Below are 17550 nucleotides of genomic sequence, written 5' to 3' on the forward strand. Positions count from 1 at the left end.
TAAGCAGGCAATTTTTACTATAGTGTATAAGCACGGCCACTGCTGCTGGAATGCCATTTGCTGAAATGCGACAACCCCTTTAACCCCTTAGGGAACGGGCTCATTTTCACCTTAAGGACCAGGACATTTTTTGCAAATCTGACCAGTGTCACTTTATGTGGTGATAACTTTAAAACGCTTTGACTTATCCAGGCCATTCTGAGATAGTTTTTTCGTCACATATTGTACTTCATGACACTGGTAAAATGGAGTAAAAAAAAATATTTTTTATTTATAAAAAAATACCAAATTCGCCAAAAATGTGGAAAAATTTGCAAATTTCCAAGTATCTACTTCTATAATACATAGTAAAACCTACAAAAATAGTTATTACTTTACATGTCCCATATGTCTACTTTATGTTTTGATCATTTTGGGAATGACATTAAATTTTTTGGGGATGTTACAAGGCTTAGAAGTTTAGAAGCAAATCTTGAAATTTTTCAGAAACTTTCAAAAACCCACTTTTTAAGGACCAATTCAGGTCTAAAGTCACTTTGTGAGGCTTACATAATAGAAACCACCCAAAAATTTCCCCATTCTAGAAACTACACCCCTCAAGGTATTCAAAACTGATTTTACAAACTTTGTTTACCCTTTAGGTGTTCCACAAGAATTAATGGAAAATAGAGATACAATTTCAAAATTTCACTTATTTGGCAGATTTTCCATTTTAATAATTTTTTTCCAGTTGCAAAGCAAGGGTAAACAGCCAAACAAAACTCAATACTTATGGCTCGGATTCTGTAGTTTACAGAAACACCCCATATGTGGTCGTAAACTGCTGTACGGGCACACGGCAGGGCGCAGAAGGAAAGGAATGCCATACGGTTTTTGGAAGGCAGATTTTGCTGGACTGGTTTTTTGACACCATGTCCCATTTGAAGCGATTATCTTGGGTAGGGTACAATTTTTGCACGATGAGATGACGGTTTGATTGGCACTATTTTGGGGTGCGTATGACTTTTTGATCGCTTGCTATTACACTTTTTGTGATGTAAGGTTACAAAAAAATGGCTTTTATTACACTGTTTTTTAAATATTTTCTTTACGGTATTCCCCTGAGGGGTTAGGTCATGTGATATTTTTATAGAGCAAGTAATTACGGACGCGGAGATACCCAATATGTATACTTTTTTTTATTTATGTAAGTTTTACACAATGATTTCATTTTTGAAACAAAAAAAATCATGTTTTAGTGTCTCCATATTCTGAGAGCCATAGTTTTTTTCAGTTTTTGGGCGATTATCTTATATAGGGTCTCATTTTTTGTGGGATGAGATGACTGTTTGAGTGGCATTTTTTTGGGGTGCATATGACTTTTTGATCGCTTGCTATTACACTTTTTGTGATGTAAGGTGACAAAAAATGGCTTTTTTTATCCTTTTTTTTTACGGTATTTACCTGAGGGGTTAGGTCATGTAATATTTTTATAGAGCAGGTTATTACGGACGCGGCGATACCTAATATGTATACTTTTATTTTATTTATATAAGTTTTACACAATAATATCATTTTTGAAACAAAAAAAAAATCATGTTTTAGTGTCTCCATATTCTGAGAGACATATTTTTTTCAGTTTTTGGGCGATTATCTTAGGTAGGGTCTCATTTTTTGCGGGATGTGATGACGGTTTGAGTAGCACTATTTTGGGGTGCATATCACTTTTTGATCGCTTGCTATTACACTTTTTGTGCTGTAAGGTGACAAAAAAATGGTTTATTTAGCACAGTTTTCATTTTTTATGGCGTTCATCTGAGGGGTTAGTTCATGTGATATGTTTATAGAGCTGGTCGATACATACGCGGCGATACCTAATATGTATACAGGGAGTGCAGAATTATTAGGCAAGTTGTATTTTTGAGGATTAATTTTATTATTGAACAACAACCATGTTCTCAATGAACCCAAAAAACTCATTAATATCAAAGCTGAATATTTTTGGAAGTAGTTTTTAGTTTGTTTTTAGTTTTAGCTATTTTAGGGGGATATCTGTGTGTGCAGGTGACTATTACTGTGCATAATTATTAGGCAACTTAACAAAAAACAAATATATACCCATTTCAATTATTTATTTTTACCAGTGAAACTAATATAACATCTCAACATTCACAAATATACATTTCTGACATTCAAAAACAAAACAAAAACAAATCAGTGACCAATATAGCCACCTTTCTTTGCAAGGACACTCAAAAGCCTGCCATCCATGGATTCTGTCAGTGTTTTGATCTGTTCACCATCAACATTGCGTGCAGCAGCAACCACAGCCTCCCAGACACTGTTCAGAGAGGTGTACTGTTTTCCCTAATTGTAAATCTCACATTTGATGATGGACCACAGGTTCTCAATGGGGTTCAGATCAGGTGAACCAGGAGGCCATGTCATTAGATTTTCTTCTTTTATACCCTTTCTTGCCAGCCACGCTGTGGAGTACTTGGACGCGTGTGATGGAGCATTGTCCTGCATGAAAATCATGTTTTTCTTCAAGGGTGCAGACTTCTTCCTGTACCACTGCTTGAAGAAGGTGTCTTCCAGAAACTGGCAGTAGGACTGGGAGTTGAGCTTGACTCCATCCTCAACCCGAAAAGGCCCCACAAGCTCATCTTTGATGATACCAGCCCAAACCAGTACTCCACCTCCACCTTGCTGGCGTCTGAGTCGGACTGGAACTCTCTGCCCTTTACCAATGCAGCCACGGGCCCATCCATCTGGCCCATCAAGACTCACTCTCCTTTCATCAGTCCATAAAACCTTAGAAAAATCAGTCTTGAGATATTTCTTGGCCCAGTCTTGACGTTTCAGCTTGTGTGTCTTGTTCAGTGGTGGTCGTCTTTCAGCCTTTCTTACCTTGGCCATGTCTCTGAGTATTGCACACCTTGTGCTTTTGGGCACTCCAGTGATGTGGCAGCTCTGAAATATGGCCAAACTGGTGGCAAGTGGCATCTTGGCAGCTGCACGCTTGACTTTTCTCAGTTCATGGGCAGTTATTTTGCGCCTTGGTTTTTCCACACGCTTCTTGCGACCCTGTTGACTATTTTGAATGAAACGCTTGATTGTTCGATGATCACGCTTCAGAAGCTTTGCAATTTTAAGAGTGCTGCATCCCTCTGCAAGATATCTCACTATTTTTGACTTTTCTGAGCCTGTCAAGTCCTTCTTTTGACCCATTTTGCCAAAGGAAAGGAAGTTGCCTAATAATTATGCACACCTGATATAGGGTGTTGATGTCATTAGACCACACCCCTTCTCATTACAGAGATGCACATCACCTAATATGCTTAATTGGTAGTAGGCTTTCGAGCCTATACAGCTTGGAGTAAGACAATATGCATAAAGAGGATGATGTGGTCAAAATACTCATTTGCCTAATAATTCTGCACGTAGTGTACTTTTTTTTTATTTATGTAAGTTTTACACAATAACAGCTTTTTTAAAACAAAAAATATGATGTTTTAGTGTCTCCATAGTCTGAGCCATAGTTTTTTTATTTTTTTGGCGATTGTCTCAGGTAGGGGATCATTTTTTGCGGGATGAGGTGACGGTGTTCATCTGAGGGGTTAGGTCATGTGATATGTTTATAGAGCCGGTCGATACGGAAGCGGCGATACCTAATATGTAAACTTTTTTTATTTTTCATATTTTTTTTATTTGGGGAAAATGACGTTTTGGTTTATTTTTACTTGAAACTTTAAATTTTTTGGGGGGAAAACTTTATTTTTTCACTTAATTTTTTTGTCCTACTTTGGGACTTCAACTTTTGGGGGTCTAATCCCCTTTACAATGCATTCCAATATTCATTCTTCTGTATTGGAATGCATTGGCTGTATGAGTAGTGCGTATTACTCATACAGCTTCCTACCTGTGCGATCCAGGGGGCTGGATCTCACAGGCTCATCACCGGAAGGCAGCGCTGATGCCTAAGGATGGCATCACGCTGCCTTCCATGCCATCGGGTCCCCCTTACAGCCGCACGGGGACCCGATGGCACCTCCCACTGCAATTTCCCTAAAAGCCGCAAACCGCAGGTCTGAATTGACTGAATTGGTAACGGGACACGGGACACGGGACACGGGACACGGGACACCCCCCCCCCCCCCCATCCCAGTGCATTGTCCCAGGGTGCCTGCTCAATGATTTGAGCAGGCACCTTGTTCCGATCACCGCCCACCGGTGATCGGAACTACGTCATGTGTCCCCAACAGGTTAACAAGGATTTGTAAAATATTCAGAAAAGTGTTCCAATCACATGGTGCACATTAAGACCACACATGCTGTCCTGTTTTCTCCTGAAACAGGACAACCCCGTTAAATTAGAGGCATTCAGGCTGTAATGACAACGAGCACCTGGCCATACATGGATTAATGAACTCAAGCATCATGCTCTCCACACCGCAGGCCCAGCGATCAGAATGAGAAAAAACATTAGGTTATAACCAGAGTCATGCGCTGGGCTCTGGGACCTGCCGAAACCTAGTTTAAATCCACGTTTACTGTCACAGTGAAATGCAGTACAGCAAGTTATAGAGCAGGAGGAGCTGAGCAGACTGATATATAGTTTTATGGGAAAAGATTCAGTTAACATGTATTTTATTGATTTATACAGTGTGTATCAGTAGTGTCACTGTACAGCTGGAACTTGTGGTACTACACATACAACATGCTGCTGAGTCTCCCAGCAGTCAGACATGTCACTCAGGGCAGCACTATTATTCACTCCTTTTTCAGAGCAGGGGGAGGGGCACAAATGGAAAACAAGAGATTGTTGTTATTGCAGGTAAACAAAGAGCAAGAAGATAACCAGGGAAATGAGTAAATTTTTTTATTTTTTGCCTAAAACTTGCTTAGCTTATAGTTAGGTCCATATATATTTGGACACTGACACAATTGCACTAAAACATACAGTTGCAAGAAAAAGTATGTGAACCCTTTGGAATGATATGGATTTCTGCACAAATTGGTCATAAAATGTGATCTGATCTTCATCTAAGTCACAACAATAGACAATCACAGTCTGCTTAAACTAATAACACACAAAGAATTAAATGTTACCATGTTTTTATTGAACACACCATGTAAACATTCACAGTGCAGGTGGAAAAAGTATGTGAACCCCTAGACTAATGACATCTCCAAGAGCTAATTGGAGTGAGGTGTCAGCCAACTGGAGTCCAATCAATGAGATGAGATTGGAGGTGTTGGTTACAGCTGCCCTGCCCTATAAAAAACACTCACCAGTTCTGGGTTTGCTTTTCACAAGAAGCATTGCCTGATGTGAATGATGCCTCGCACAAAAGAGCTCTCAGAAGACCTACGATTAATAATTGTTGACTTGCATAAAGCGGGAAAGGGTTATAAAAGTATCTCCAAAAGCCTTGCTGTTCATCAGTCCACGGTAAGACAAATTGTCTATAAATGGAGGAAGTTCAGCACTGCTGCTACTCTCCCTAGCAATGGCCGTCCTGTAAAGATGACTGGAAGAGCACAGCGCAGACTGCTCAATGAGGTGAAGAAGAATCCTAGAGTGTCAGCTAAAGACTTACAAAAGTCTCTGGCATATGCTAACATCCCTGTTAGCGAATCTACGATACGTAAAACACTAAACAAGAATGGATTTCATGGGAGGATACCACAGAGGAAGCCACTGCTGTCCAAAAAAAACATTGCTGCACGTTTACAGTTTGCACAAGAGCACCCGGATGTTCCACAGCAGTACTGGCAAAATATTCTGTGGACAGATGAAACCAAAGTTGAGTTGTTTGGAAGAAACACACAACACTATGTGTGGAGAAAAAGAGGCACAGCACACCAACATCAAAACCTCATCCCAACTGTGAAGTATGGTGGTGGGGGCATCATGGTTTGGGGCTGCTTTGCTGCGTCAGGGCCTGGACGGATTGCTATCAGTGAAAGAAAAATGAATTCCCAAGTTTATCAAGACATTTTGCAGGAGAACTTAAGTCCATCTGTCCACCAGCTGTAGCTCAACAGAAGATGGATGTTGCAAAAAAACAACGACCCAAAGCATAGAAGTAAATCAACAACAGAATGGCTTAAACAGAAGAAAATACGCCTTCTGGAGTGGCCCAGTCAGAGTCCTGACCTCAACCTGATTGAGATGCTGTGGCATGACCTCAAGAAAGCGATTCACACCAGACATCCGAAGAATATTAAAGAATATAAAGAGGAATGGTCAAGAATTACTCCTGACCGCTGTGCACGTCTGATCTGCAACTACAGGAAACGTCTGGTTGAAGTTATTGCTGCCAAAGGAGGTTCAACCAGTTATTAAATCCAAGGGTTCACATACTTTTTCCACCTGCACTGTGAATGTTTACATGGTGTGTTCAATAAAAACATGGTAGCATTTAATTATTTGTGTGTTATTAGTTTAAGCAGACTGTGATTGTCTATTGTTGTGACTTAGATGAAGATCAGATCACATTTTATGACCAATTTGTGCAGAAATCCATATCATTCCAAAGGGTTCACATACTTTTTCTTGCAACTGTATCCTCTTTCTAGGCTTAGGAGTCATGTGGGAGGTCACTGATAGGCAGGGCAGACTGGGAACTTAAAGAGGACCTTTCACCGATTATTACACTATGAACGAAGTATACAGACCTGTAGAGCGGCGCCTGGGGATCTCACTGCACTTACTATTATCCCCGGGCGCCGCTCCATTCTCCTGCTATGCCCTCCGGTATCTCCGGTCACTAAGTTATGGTAGGCGGTGATTTCAGTCACTAAGTTATGGTAGGCGGAGTCAGCCCTTGTTCTGCTCTAGCGCTGGCCAATCGCAGCGCAGAGCTCACAGCCTGGGAGGTTATTTTCTCCCAGGCTGTGAGCTTTGCAATGCGATTGGCCAGCACTACAGAAGAACAAGGGAAGACTCCGCCTACCATAACTTAGGGAACGGAGATACCGGAGGGCATAGCAGGAGAACGGAGCGGCGCCCGGGGATAATAGTATGTGCAGTGAGATCCCCGGGCGCCGCTCTACATGTCTGTATATTTAGTTCATAGTGTAATAATCAGTGAAAGGTCCTCTTTAACCACCTCAGCCCCCAATGCTTAAACACCCTGAAAGACCAGGCCACTTTTTACACTTCTGACCTACACTACTTTCACCGTTTATTGCTCGGTCATGCAACTTACCACCCAAATTAATTTTACCTCCTTTTCTTCTCACTAATAGAGCTTTCATTTGGTGGTATTTCATTGCTGCTGACATTTTTACTTTTTTTGTTATTAATCGAAATTTAACGATTTTTTTGCAAAAAAATGACATTTTTCACTTTCAGTTGTAAAATTTTGCAAAAAAAAACGACATCCATATATAAATTTTGCTCTAAATTTATTGTTCTACATGTCTTTGATAAAAAAAAAATGTTTTGGTAAAAAAAAAATGGTTTGGGTAAAAGTTATAGCGTTTACAAACTATGGTACAAAAATGTGAATTTCCGCTTTTTGAAGCAGCTCTGACTTTCTGAGCACCTGTCATGTTTCCTGAGGTTCTACAATGGCCAGACAGTACAAACACCCCACAAATGACCCCATTTCGGAAAGTACACACCCTAAGGTATTCGCTGATGGGCATAGTGAGTTCATAGAACTTTTTATTTTTTGTCACAAGTTAGCGGAAAATGATGATTTTTTTTTTTTTTTTTTTTCTTACAAAGTCTCATATTCCACTAACTTGTGACAAAAAATAAAAAGTTCTATGAACTCACTATGCCCATCACGAAATACCTTGGGGTCTCTTCTTTCCAAAATGGGGTCACTTGTGGGGTAGTTATACTGCCCTGGCATTCTAGGGGCCCAAATGTGTGGTAAGGAGTTTGAAATCAAATTCTGTAAAAAAATGACCTGTGAAATCCGAAAGGTGCTCTTTGGAATTTGGGCACCTTTGCCCACCTAGGCTGCAAAAAAGTGTCACACATCTGGTATCTCCGTACTCAGGAGAAGGTGGGGAATGTGTTTTGGGGTGTCATTTTACATATACCCATGCTGGGTGAGAGAAATATCTTGGCAAAAGACAACTTTTCCCATTTTGTTATACAAAGTTGGCATTTGACCAAGATATTTGTCTCACCCAGCATGGGTATATGTAAAAAGACACCCCAAAACACATTCCCCACCTTCTCCTGAGTACGGAGATACCAGATGTGTGACACTTTTTTGCAGCCTAGGTGGGCAAAGGGGCCCATATTCCAAAGAGCACCTTTCGGATTTCACAGGTCATTTTTTACAGAATTTGATTTCAAACTCCTTACCACACATTTGGGCCCCTAGAATGCCAGGGCAGTATAACTACCCCACAAGTGACCCCATTTTGGAAAGAAGACACCCCAAGGTATTCCGTGAGGGGCATGGCGAGTTCCTAGAATTTTTTATTTTTTGTCACAAGTTAGTGGAAAATGCTGATTTTTTTTTTTATTTTTTTTTTCATACAAAGTCTCATATTCCACTAACTTGTGACAAAAAATAAAAACTTCCATGAACTCACTATGCCCATCAGCGAATACCTTGGGGTCTCTTCTTTCCAAAATGGGGTCACTTGTGGGGTAGTTATACTGCCCTGGCATTCTAGGGGCCCAAATGTGTGGTAAGGAGTTTGAAATCAAATTCTGTAAAAAATGACGAGTGAAATCCGAAAGGTGCTCTTTGGAATATGGGCCCCTTTGCCCACCTAGGCTGCAAAAAAGTGTCACACATCTGGTATCTCCGTACTAAGGAGAAGTTGGGGAATGTGTTTTGAGGTGTCATTTTACATATACCCATGCTGGGTGAGAGAAATATCTTGGTCAAATGCCAACTTTGTATAAAAAAATGGGAAAAGTTGTCTTTTGCCAAGATATTTCTCTCACCCAGCATGGGTATTTGTAAAATGACACCCCAAAACACATTCACCAACTTCTCCTGAATACGGAGATACCACGTGTGACACTTTTTTGCAGCCTAGGTGGGCAAAGGGGCCCATATTCCAAAGAGCACCTTTCGGATTTCACTCGTCATTTTTTACAGAATTTGATTTCAAACTCCTTACCACACATTTGGGCCCCTAGAATGCCAGGGCAGTATAACTACCCCACAAGTGACCCCATTTTGGAAAGAAGAGACCCCAAGGTATTCGCTGATGGGCATAGTGAGTTCATGGAAGTTTTTATTTTTTGTCACAAGTTAGTGGAATATGAGACTTTGTATGAAAAAAAAAAAAAAAAAAAAATCATCATTTTCCACTAACTTGTGACAAAAAATAAAAAATTCTAGGAACTCGCCATGCCCCTCACGGAATACCTTGGGGTGTCTTCTTTCCAAAATGGGGTCACTTGTGGGGTAGTTATACTGCCCTGGCATTTTCCAGGGGCCCTAATGTGTGGTAAGTAGGTAAATGACCAGTGAAATCCGAAAGGTGCTCTTTGGAATATGGGCCCCTTTGCCCACCTAGGCTGCAAAAAAGTGTCACACATGTGGTATCGCCGTATTCAGGAGACGTTGGGGAATGTGTTTTGGGGTGTCTTTTTACATATACCCATGCTGGGTGAGAGAAATATCTTGGCAAAAGACAACTTTTCCCATTTTTTTATACAAAGCTGGCATTTGACCAAGATATTTATCTCACCCAGCATGGGTATATGTAAAATGACACCCCAAAACACATTCCCCAACTTCTCCTGAGTACGGCGATACCACGTGTGTGACACTTTTTTGCAGCCTAGATGCGCAAAGGGGCCCAAATTCCTTTTAGGAGGGCATTTTTAGACATTTGGATACCAGACTTCTTCTCACGCTTTGGGGCCCCTAGAATGCCAGGGCAGTATAAATACCCCACATGTGACCCCATTTTGGAAAGAAGACACCCCAAGGTATTCAATGAGGGGCATGGCGAGTTCATAGAAATTTTTTTTTTTTGGCACAAGTTAGCGGAAATTTATATTTTTTATTTTTTTCTCACAAAGTCTCCCGTTCCGCTAACTTGGGACAAAAATTTCAATCTTTCATGGACTCAATATGCCCCTCACGGAATACCTGGGGGTGTCTTCTTTCCGAAATGGGGTCACATGTGGGGTATTTATACTGCCCTGGCATTCTAGGGGCCCTAAAGCGTGAGAAGAAGTCTGGAATATAAATGTCTAAAAAATTTTACGCATTTGGATTCCGTGAGGGGTATGGGGAGTTCATGTGAGATTTTATTTTTTGACACAAGTTAGTGGAATATGAGACTTTGTAAGAAAAAAAAAAAAAAAATTCCGCTAACTTGGGCCAAAAAAATGTCTGAATGGAGCCTTACAGGGGGGTGATCGATGACAGGGGGGTGATCAGAGAGTCTATATGGGGTGATCAATGACAGGGAAGGTGATCAATGACAGGGGGAGTGATCAATGACAGGGGGGTGATCAATGACAGGGGGGTGATCAGGGAGTCTATATGGGGTGATAACCACAGTCATTGATCACGCCCGTGTAAGGCTTCATTCAGACGTCCGTATGCGTTTTGCGGATCCGATCCATCTATCAGTGCATCCGTAAAAATCATGCGGACATCTGAATGGAGCTTTACAGGGGGGTAATCAATGACAGGGGGGGGTGATCAATGACAGGGGGGTGATCAGGGAGTCTATATGGGGTGATAACCACAGTCATTGATCATGCCCCTGTAAGGCTTCATTCAGACGCCCGGATGCGTTTTGCGGATCCGATCCATCTATCAGTGCATCCGTAAAAATCATGCGGACATCTGAATGGAGCTTTACAGGGGGTTGATCAATGACAGGGGTGTAATCAATGACAGGGGGGTGATCAGGGAGTCTATATGGGGTGATAACCACAGTCATTGATCACGCCCCTGTAAGGCTTCATTCAGACGTCCGTATGCGTTTTGCGGATCCGATCCATCTATCAGTGCATCCGTAAAAATCATGCGGACATCTGAATGGAGCTTTACAGGGGGGTAATCAATGACAGGGGGGTGATCAGGGAGTCTATATGGGGTGATAACCACAGTCATTGATCATGCCCCTGTAAGGCTTCATTCAGACGTCCGGATGCGTTTTGCGGATCCGATCCATCTATCAGTGCATCCGTAAAAATCATGCGGACATCTGAATGGAGCTTTACAGGGGGTTGATCAATGACAGGGGTGTAATCAATGACAGGGGGGTGATCAGGGAGTCTATATGGGGTGATAACCACAGTCATTGATCACGCCCCTGTAAGGCTTCATTCAGACGTCCGGATGCGTTTTGCGGATCCGATCCATCTATCAGTGGATCCGTAAAAATCATGCGGACATCTGAATGGAGCTTTACAGGGGGTTGATCAATGACAGGGGTGTAATCAATGACAGGGGGGTGATCAGGGAGTCTATATGGGGTGATCAGGGGCTAATAAGGGGTTAATAAGTGACCGGGGGGGGGGTGTAGTGTCGTGTAGTGGTGCTTGGTGGGACTTTACTGAGCTACCTGTGTCCTCTGGTGGTCGATCCAAACAAAGGGGACCACCAGAGGACCAGGTAGCAGGTATATTAGACGCTGTTATCAAAACAGCGTCTAATATACCTGTTAGGGGTTAAAAAAAACACATCTCCAGCCTGCCAGCGAACGATCGCCGCTGGCAGGCTGGAGATCAACTCTCTTACCTTCCTGTGAGCGCGCGCGCCTGTGTGCGCGCGTTCACAGGAAATCCCGGCTCACGCGAGATGACGCGTATATGCGTCGCTGAGCGCAGGGCTGCCACCTCCGGAACGCGAATCTGCGTACAGCGGTCCGGAGGTGGTTAAAGAGGACCTTTCATGATTTTGCATTAATTGTGATAAATACCAGATTTTTTTATTTTTATTTTTTTTTATATTGATCCTACGCCCCCGCTGTGGCCCACTGCAGTTTTCCCACTCAGTATGCTAATACTGAACATCGGTACAGGGAGGAGGAGATGCCAGGGTTTCTCAATGGGCGTCTCCTTCTCCCTGGCTGTGACACGATCCAATCACAGCGGAGAGCGTCACAGCCAGAGGGAAACCACCTCCCCGTGATTGGATCGCTGCACAGCCAGGGAGAAGGAGACGCCCATTGAGAAACCCTGGCATCTCCTCCTCCCTGTACCGATGCACAGTATTAGCATACTGAGCCTGGAAATTGTGTGTGGGAGGGGGGGGGCACAGGAGCGATATTTATCACAATTAATGCAAACCATGAAAGGTCCTCTTTAAAGGGGTTATCTGACCCCTGAAATGTCCCCCATATGCCCAGGCCCATCACAAAGGTTGTAGTTACCTAGCTCCCCGGGGGGGGTGGATGTGCAGCAAATGGCAGGCGATATTTTCATCCGCAGGAGATGCAGCGGGGACCAGGGGCGACGCGGGTGCAGAGGAGCGAGGCAAGTACATTGTGTGTGAGGGGCCCGGGCATATGGGGGGGCATTTCAGGGGTCGGATAACCCCTTTAACGTGGCCCCATGTTGTAGGCAGAACTAAATTGATAGACGGCGCAACATAAGTAGGCGGGGCTAGCAATACCATAGTGCAGCACAAGGTACTGGTGTCCTCTGCACAGTATACAACTGTATCATCGTCCTGAGGATGGTAATACAGTTGAGTTCAGGAGGGCAACTGCAGACATTGAGCATCAGATCTAGTGGCCATGGGGAGAGCTCAGGCTGCCCCCTGGGCATCAGCCCACCGGGAAATTTCCCTGTAGGGTCTATGTCCTATCTGCCTCTGCCCCCAGCGTTAATTAACTCTGGGAGCGACAGATCATTACTTCTCTGGCCAGTGGCCGTGAGGAGGCTCTAGTGGCCCCCTGGGCATACCTCCTAACGGTCCCGGATTGCAGTGGCGGTCCCGGTACGGGGGAGATATGTCCCGCTCTCAGGCAGCTGTCCCTGCTTCCATAGGAAGCAGAGACAGTTGCCTGTAATGATGAAGCAGAGAGCAGTGGGCTCCCTGCTTCATCATTCCTCCCCCCTGTCTGTGCTCTACACCGCTAGTCTGTACAGGGGGAGGGGTCAGACGGCTGGTCGGCAGTCAGCCTCTGCTCCTCCTACACAGACCAGAGCAGCCGATGTGTATCCTGCTGCTGCTGGGGAACGAGGGGAGTATATGGATTTTTTATTTTTTTTTGTTTTCTGAGAAGGGGGCATAATCCTGGGCATACTGTATTACTGAGAGAGGGCACAACTGGGCATATTTCTGTGATGGGGCACAATCCTGGACATAACTACGGTAAGAGAGAACATATCTGGGCATCGCTAATGTGAGGGGGCACATATCTGTCATAACTAATATGAGGTTCGCAGACGCGATCCTCTATCTTTAATTAAGGTTTTATATTATTAGAGATTCCTCACACTTATTGATGTTCCTCTATTATTATTGTATTTTATTATATTATGATTTCTTTAATTTTACCATTAATCTATCAAATGGACCATTTTCTTTTCCTACATGGACACCCCCCCTTTAATTTTAAGGGTATATATATCCACAATCCATATAGTGTTTGTATGCAATCCTAACCTGATGAAGGGGACCTGCTGATCCCAGAAGAGCGTTGTTTTTTATTTGCATTTTATTTTTAACTAAGAAAATAAAAGAGGAAGATTCTTTCCTATGCCGGTTGTTTATGGTTTCTTGCACCAGAAAAGGTGAACAAATTTAAAGCTATAACTAATGTGAGGGGTACATATCTGGGCACAATCAGTGAAGAGGGCACAATACTAGCATAACTACTGTGTGGTGGCATAAAGGGGGAATAATTACTATGTGGGGGCATTTAGGGTACTGGGTGGGATTAGGTGTTTAGTTATGCTTTTGGTGGAGTTAGAGGTGTGGCCTAGTGCAGAAAGAAATTGTGTCCCTCTTCCTTCTTTTCAAAAGTTGGGAGTCCACCCCTGCTGATAGGACCGCCCGTATGACACCTTAGCATGGAAATCTCAGCTTTTGGGCGCCATTTGTGTCAAGAAGAAAAAGTGCTGCAAGTGGTGGATGTCCAAAACCTGTAGTGGATCACCATGCCTATATGTACCCGTGTGTATGTATGTGTATAGACATGTGTGTGTCATGACACATTTATATAAGCATGCACAAAAGCAGACACTTTACATGATGCAGTAAATAAGAGCTGCAACTCTACATATAACATGCACTGTCCATACACACATATAACATGCACTGTCCATACACACATATAACATGCACTGTCCATACACACATATAACATGCACTGTCCATACACACATATAACATGCACTGTCCATACACACATATAACATGCACTGTCCATACACACATATAACATGCACTGTCCATACACACATATAACATGCACTGTCCATACACACATATAACATGCACTGTCCATACACACATATAACATGCACTGTCCATACACACATATAACATGCACTGTCCATACACACATATAACATGCACTGTCCATACACACATATAACATGCACTGTCCATACACACATATAACATGCACTGTCCATACACACATATAACATGCACTGTCCATACACACATATAACATGCACTGTCCATACACACATATAACATGCACTGTCCATACACACATATAACATGCACTGTCCATACACACATATAACATGCACTGTCCATACACACATATAACATGCACTGTCCATACACACATATAACATGCACTGTCCATACACACACATATATATAACATGCACTGTCCATACACACACATATATATAACATGCACTGTCCATACACACACATATATATAACATGCACTGTCCATACACACACATATATATAACATGCACTGTCCATACACACACATATATATAACATGCACTGTCCATACACACACACACATATAACATGCACTGTCCATACACACACACACATATATATATATATACATACATAACATGCACGGTCCATACACACACACATAACATGCACTGTCCATACACACACATATATATAACATGCACTGTCCATACACACACATATATATAACATGCACTGTCCATACACACACACATATATATAACATGCACGGTCCATACACACACACATATATATAACATGCACTGTCCATACACACACACACATATAACATGCACTGTCCATACACACACACACACACATATATATATACATAACATGCACGGTCCATACACACACACATAACATGCACTGTCCATACACACATACGTGCGGTCACCCCGCTCTCTCGTCACTTGTGAGGCAGGTAAATACAGACGACATGTCCCCTCATCCTCACGCCACCGAATTCAGCATGGGCTCCAGTAGATGTGTTCATGAAAGTACATAACAAAACTACCACCCCCAGCATGCACTGCAACATTTCCTGCTTCCTGCCCTCAGAGGACGCACAGTGCTCCCATACAATGCTCATTCACTGCGGCTCAGGGGAACGCTTCCCTCAGCGCCATCTGCAGACTACATCTCCCGGCATGCTTTTCTGTGTTGACACCACAAAGTCCCGCCTCCGACGTCCGTGTGACTGGAGGCAGGAAGACGACTGCTGGGCATGGCATGCTGGGTATTGTAGTCACTTGGAGTTGTACAGCGCTGGAGGTGCTCCTGGTAGAAGCTTGGACACTGGTATCTATCGGGGTGGGTATTGTGTGATTGGTGACACGTCATGGAGAGGAGCCCTGTGCTTCTCCATGTGTTATGTGGGTCCAGGGTCCTGTCACCCTATACATACCTCCCAAGTGTCCCTCTTTTGGAGGCACAGTTCCCCTTTTTGCTCAATAAATGTCCCTCTTTTTGGTGTGAGGTACAGTTTTGCATTATTACATTTACAATGTTAATCCAGAAAGTGTTTCCCTGGTTCCTATCTGTATATTAGAGCTTGCCTTGCATATTATTTAATTAGTTGATGCAATTTGGATTTTAGAAATGTTTATATTCAGATAGAATTTTTTCACACAATAACGCAAAAATTATTGCAGTATATAAATATGCAGGAAAAGTGGACCTTTCAAACAATAAACCATTAGTGTCCCTATTTGACCGTCCAAAAAGTTGGGAGGTATGCTATAACAGTGCATGTATGTGACCCCCTGGTGTGATGTATGATTGTGTCAGAAATAGTGTCACACACACCTCCCACCTAGTGTCACACACCTCCCATCTAGTGTCACATAGCACCCACCTAGTGTCACACACACCTCCCACCTAGTGTCACATAGCACCCACCTATATAGTGTCACACACACCTCCCACCTAGTCACACACACCTCCCACCTAGTGTCACATAGCACCCACCTAGTGTCACACAGCTCCCACCTCAATAATGTCACACACCTCCCACCTAGTGTCACATAACACCCACCTATATAGTGTCACATAGCACCCACCTATATAGTGTCACATAGCACCCACCTAGTGTCACACAGCTCCCACCTCAATAATGTCACACACCTCCCACCTAGTGTCACATAGCACCCACCTATATAGTGTCACACACCTCCCACCTAGTGTCACACACACCTCCCACTTAGTGTCACACACACCTCCCACTTAGTGTCACACACACCTCCCACTTAGTGTCACATAGCACCCACCTAGTGTCACACACACACCTCCCACCTAGTGTCACATAGCACCCACCTATATAGTGTCACACACACCTCCCACCTAGTCACACACACCTCCCACCTAGTGTCACATAGCACCCACCTAGTGTCACACACCTCCCACCTAGTGTCACATAGCACCCACCTAAATAGTGTCACACACCTCCCACCTATATAGTGTCACATAGCACCCACCTATATAGTGTCACACACCTCCCACCTAGTGTCACATAGCACCCACCTAATGTCACACAGCTCCCACCTCAATAATGTCACACACCTCCCACCTAGTGTCACATAGCACCCACCTATATTGTGTCACACACACCTCCTACCTAGTGTAACACATAAAGGTGAGTATAGTAGGATAGAGCTGATGGCAGGCAGTGCAAAAGTGTTTGTGTGTGTATTTATATATATATACAGTTCCTAGCTCTCTTCCCCCTTGCTGGTCTGGCTTGAGACCTCATTTGGCTGGTGGCTTGTGTCTTAAAGGGCTTTTCCAAAAACAGCTTTACACCCGACCATGGGTTTGTGTCTGCTCTGCTTCCTTGAAGTGAATCAGGGCCAAGCTGTAATACCGCATACAACCAATGGGCAGGTGTGGTGCTGTTCTTATAAGGCGCCATCTTTTTGTAGTCCTCCTGCACAACTTCCTGTTAATCCAAATAAAAGGCAAGACCGAGAGTATCTACAACCTTCGTTCATCCGGCCCTGGGTGGTTTCTGGACACTCGGCGGTCACCGCCATGTACACTACTTCTTGCAGGCATCTTATATCGTTCCGTGAGTTTTCCATAAATTGCCATCCTGTGCCGTATATTTCTGCAGTGTCGATGAGATGTTTGTTATTTTCTTGCTGTTACTGTGGACGCTGCAGATCTTTGGCTTATACGACACATGGTTGTATCCTTAGGGCCTGTTCACACG

The 17550-nt window shown here is 43.3% G+C and overlaps 2 protein-coding genes across 3 annotated transcripts in view; one reads left to right on the forward strand and one right to left on the reverse strand.

The window, feature by feature from the left end:
- Positions 1–15341, reverse strand: part of TGS1 (trimethylguanosine synthase 1) — an 85324-nt gene extending 69983 nt beyond the window's left edge. The window contains exon 1 of the mRNA XM_040433624.1: positions 15228–15341. The gene's annotated coding sequence lies outside the window, so the exon portion shown is untranslated. The remainder of the gene's footprint in view (positions 1–15227) is intronic.
- Positions 15342–15523: 182 nt separating this feature from the next.
- TMEM68 (transmembrane protein 68) overlaps positions 15524–17550 on the forward strand; it is a 33190-nt gene continuing 31163 nt past the window's right edge. For both annotated transcript variants that reach the window (XM_040433622.1, XM_040433623.1), the window contains exon 1: positions 15524–15653. The gene's annotated coding sequence lies outside the window, so the exon portion shown is untranslated. The remainder of the gene's footprint in view (positions 15654–17550) is intronic.

The sequence above is a fragment of the Bufo bufo genome, chromosome 5, assembly GCF_905171765.1.
Source record: "Bufo bufo chromosome 5, aBufBuf1.1, whole genome shotgun sequence".
Lineage (NCBI taxonomy): Eukaryota > Metazoa > Chordata > Amphibia > Anura > Bufonidae > Bufo > Bufo bufo.